We start from the raw sequence: 4,440 nt of genomic DNA, 5'->3' as shown, positions 1-4,440 counted from the left end.
GAGATTGCATCCAAGTACTGCATTTTGGACTCTTCTGTTGACTATGATGGCTACTCCATTTCTTCTAAGGGATTCTCACCCACAGTAGTAGATATAATGGTTATATGAGTTAAATTCACCCATTCCAGTCCATTTTAGTTCACTGATTCCTAAAATGTCAGTGTTCACTCTTGCCATCTCGTTTGACCACTTGCAATTTGCCTTGATTCATGGACCTAACATTCCAGGTTTCTATGCAATATTGCTCTTTATAGCATCAGACTTTAGTTCCATCAACCCATCACATCCACAACTGGGTGTTTTTTTGCTTTGGCTCCGTCTCTTCATTCTTTCTGGAGTTATTTCTCCACTCTTCTCCAAGTAGCATATTGGGCACCTACTGACCTGGGGAGTTCATCTTTCAGTGTCATAGCTTTTTGCCTTTTCACACTGTTCATGGGGTTCTCAAGGGAAGAATACTGAAGTGGTTTGCCATTCCCTTTTCCCGTCCAGCTCAGAACTCTCTGCTTTTTTTTTTTTCTTTTTCTTTTCTTTTTCTCTTTTTTCTTCTTTTTTTTTCATTTTTTTCTTTTCCTTTTTTCATTTTTTTCTTCTTTTTTTCATTTTTTCTCTTTTTCCCCCTTTTTTTCCTTTCTCTTTTTTTCCTTTTTTTTTTCCTTTTTTCCCCTTTTTTTTCCTTTTTCTTTTCTTTTTTCTTTTCAAGGTCTCAGTGTAATTCTAGAGCTTAAGTGTTATTACACATCACCATAAACTCAGGTAATACATGCCAACACATCATTGACCTAGAACTCTCCGCTTTTTATATTACTAAGAAAGAAATAAAAAGGAGGCACTGAGCAGCCAGACAAAAGTCCCTGCCCCCAAGAAGTGTGATTAACTTCTTCTGAAATAGACTTCTGTATTGTTTGACTAAATACAATAAGAATGTATTCCTTTACAATTAGAAAAATACAATTAGGAAAAGTTTTTAGTGTCTTTTAAATTTTTTATTAAATTTAAATAATTTTTATTTATGTACTTTTGTCTGTGCCAGGTCCTCATTGTTGCATGGGCTTTTTTCTAGCTGTGGTGAGGTACTCTCTAGTTATTGTGAGCAGGCTTCTCATAGAGGTGGCTTCTCATTGAGGTGGCTTCTCTTGTGGGCATGGACTCTAGAGCACAGGCTCAGTAGTTGTGGCACACACACAGGCTTAAGTTGCCCCACGGCATGTGGAATTTTCCCGGACCAGGGATGGAACCTGTGTCTCCTGCATTGGCAGGCAGGTTCTTTACTGCTGAGTCACCAGGGAAGCCCCCAGTGTCTTTTAAATTTTTATTAAGATAAAATTCACATAACAAAATTCACATTTTTAACCATTTCAAATGTTCATTCCAGTGACTTTTAGTATATTCAGAAGATTGTTCAATAATTACCCCTGTTTTCTTCCACAATATTTTAATTATCACAAAAGAAAACCCCTTAAGTAGTTACTCCCCATTCTCCCTTGTTCCATCCTCTGGCAACCACTAGTCTCCCTTCTGTCTCTATGGATTTGCCACTTCCAGGTATTTCATATATATGGAATCATATAACCTGTGACCTTTTGGGACCTGCGTGTTTTCACTTAGCACAATGTTTTCAAGCTTCATCCATGTTGTCATATGTATGTATCAGTACTAAATTCATTCTGTTCATTCAACCATCAGTTGATGACCACTTGGGTAATTTAACCTTTAGATTGTTGTGAATCGTGCTCCTGTGAGCATTCATGTGCAAGTTTGTGTTTGAAAATACGTCTTCAGTTCTTTCTAGTATATACGTAGGAGTGGGATTACGGGTTCATATAGTAATTCTGTGTTTAACTTTTTGAGAAACTTTATAAGAAACTACCAAACTGTCTTCCAGAATAGCTGTATCATTTTATTACCTCCACTAATGGATGAGTTGATCCAGTTTTTCCACATTCTTGTCAGCACTTGATGTTGTCAATATTTTCTTTTTTGCTCATTCTGTATGTGTATCATGATATCTCACTGTGGTTTTAATTTCATTTCTCTGACAGCTATGATACTGATAACTACCATTTGCTAATTTTCCATCTGTATATCCTCTTTGTTGAAATGTCTGTTTACATTTTTTGCCCACTTTAAAACTGGGCACTTTACTTATTGTTGAGTTTTGAGATTGCTTCATATATTCTGGATACAAGTCCTTTGTCAGATAGGTGATATTCAAATATATTTTCCCAGTCAACAGCTTGTCTTTTTATTCTTATTTTTAACAACAGATTTAGTGATATAATTCACATACTATACAATTCACCTATTTATACAATGGATAGATTTGGGGATATTTATAGAGTTGTGCAAACCATCTGCATAATAAATTTTAGAACATTTTCATCATTTTCAAATGAAACTTCATACCTATTACCTTTTTTACTCAATATTCCTCCCTCTCCCTCAGCTCAAGATAATAATCAGTCTATTTTCTGCCCACAAAAATTTATCCATTCTGAAAAAAAAAATTTATCCATTCTGGACATTTCATGTAAAAGGATTCATATTATATGTGCTCCTGTGTGACTGGCTTCTTTGCATTATCATAATGTTTTCAAGGCTTGTTCATTTTAAGGCATAACTTAGTATTCTACTCCTTTATTTCTGAATAACATTTGGGTTGTTTCCACTTCTGAGTATTATAAATAATGCTGCTAATGAACATTTGCCAGTGGCTTTTTGTGTGGATATGTTTTCACTCCTTTGTATACATACATAGTTATGGAACTGCTAGATCATATAGATGTTTAGTCTTTTGAGGAACTACCAGACTCTTATCAAAGCAGGATTCTCATTATTCTAAGAGTCATATGAAATTTTAAAAATTTTAACAAAGTTTTTTCTTTTATGTATTATGTTTTGGTGTCATGTCAAGGAACTCTTGGCTTAATGACAGAGTCACAAAGATTTTTTTCCTATGTACATCTAGAAGTTGTATTATTTTAGATTTTATATTTGGGACTATAAGCCATTATGGGTTACTTTTGTATAAGGTGTGGGGTTTATTTTATTTTTATATGTATATTTATTTATTTATTTGGCCACGACAGGTCTTTAGTTGCAGTATGTGGGATCTTTAGTTGCAGCACATGAACTCTTAGTTGCGGCATATGGGATCTAGCTCCCTGACCAGGGATCCAACCCAGGGCCAATGCATTGGGAGCTCAGAGTCTTAGCCATTGAATCACCAGGGAAGTCCCTGTTTTATTTTTTAATTTGTGGCATTTATTTGTGGCATGAGGGACCTTTGTTGTAGCATGCAGATCTTTCATTGTAATGTGTGGGCTTCTCTAGTTACCACCTGCAACTTCTCTCTAACTGTGGAACACAAACTCAGTAGTTGTGGCTCATTGGCATACCTGCCCCACGCATGTCACTGGAAGGTGGATAGATTCTTAAGCACTGGACCACCAGAGAACTTCCTAATGTGTGAGGTTTAGACAGAGATTCATTTTTGCATATGGATGTCCAAACATAATTTATTGAAGACTAACCTTTCTCTACTGAGTTGCTTTTGCATCTTTGTCAAAAATAAACTGACTACAAAGATACCACCAGGAAAAAAAACTACCAGCCGATATCTCTTCTGTGTATAGATACAAGAATTCTCAACAAAATACTAACAAACATGATCCAACAGCTCGTTAAGAAGATGATTAGGGGACTTGGCAGTCCAGTGGCTAAAACTCTGAGCCCACAATGCAGGGGGCACAGAATCAATCCCTGGTCAGAGAACTAATATCTCTACCATCATAATGACATGATACTGACCTAAGGGGAGACATATAAACAACTAGAATAGAATTCAGTTCAGTGGCTCAGTCGTGTCTGATTCTTTGCAACCCATGGAAGGCAGCATGCCAGGCTTCTCTGTCCATCACCAGCTCCTAGAGCTTGTTCAATCTCATGTCCATCGAGTCGGTGATGCCATCCAACCATCTCATACCTCTGTTGTCCACTTCTCCTCCTGCTTTCATCCTTTCCCAGCATCAGGGTCTTTTCAAATGAGTCAGTTTTCGAATCAGGTAGCCAAAGTACTGGAGTTGCAGCTTCAACATCAGTCTTTCCAATGACTATTCAGGACTGATTTCCTTTAGGATTGACTGGTTTGATTTCCTTGCAGTCCAAGGGTCTCTCAAGAGTCTTCTCCAACACCACAGTTCAAAAGCATCAATTCTTCAGCATCAACTTTTTTTATAGTCCAACTCTCACATCCATACATGACTACAGGAAAAACCATAGCTCTGACTATATGGACTTCTGTTGGCAAAGTAATCTCTCTGGTTTTTAATATGCTGTCTAGTCTAGGTTGCTCCTTCTTTCAAGGAGCAAGCGTCTTTTAATTTCATGACTGCAGTCATCATTTGCAGTGATTTTGGAGCTCCCCAAAATAAAGTCTCT

General features: G+C 36.9%; 1 non-coding gene across 1 annotated transcript; it reads right to left on the bottom strand.

Moving 5' to 3' along the window:
- Positions 1 to 700: 700 nt before the first annotated feature.
- Positions 701 to 783, bottom strand: LOC136162245 (small nucleolar RNA SNORD45). The gene has a single exon (XR_010662054.1). It is a non-coding gene; the product is annotated as a small nucleolar RNA SNORD45 (small nucleolar RNA).
- Between the last annotated feature and the right edge of the window lie 3,657 nt (positions 784 to 4,440).

The sequence above is a fragment of the Muntiacus reevesi genome, chromosome 2, assembly GCF_963930625.1.
Source record: "Muntiacus reevesi chromosome 2, mMunRee1.1, whole genome shotgun sequence".
In the NCBI taxonomy this organism is placed as follows: Eukaryota; Metazoa; Chordata; class Mammalia; order Artiodactyla; family Cervidae; genus Muntiacus; species Muntiacus reevesi.
The sequence above is the reverse complement of the archived record's forward strand: the minus strand, read 5'-3'. Positions and strand labels throughout refer to the sequence as shown.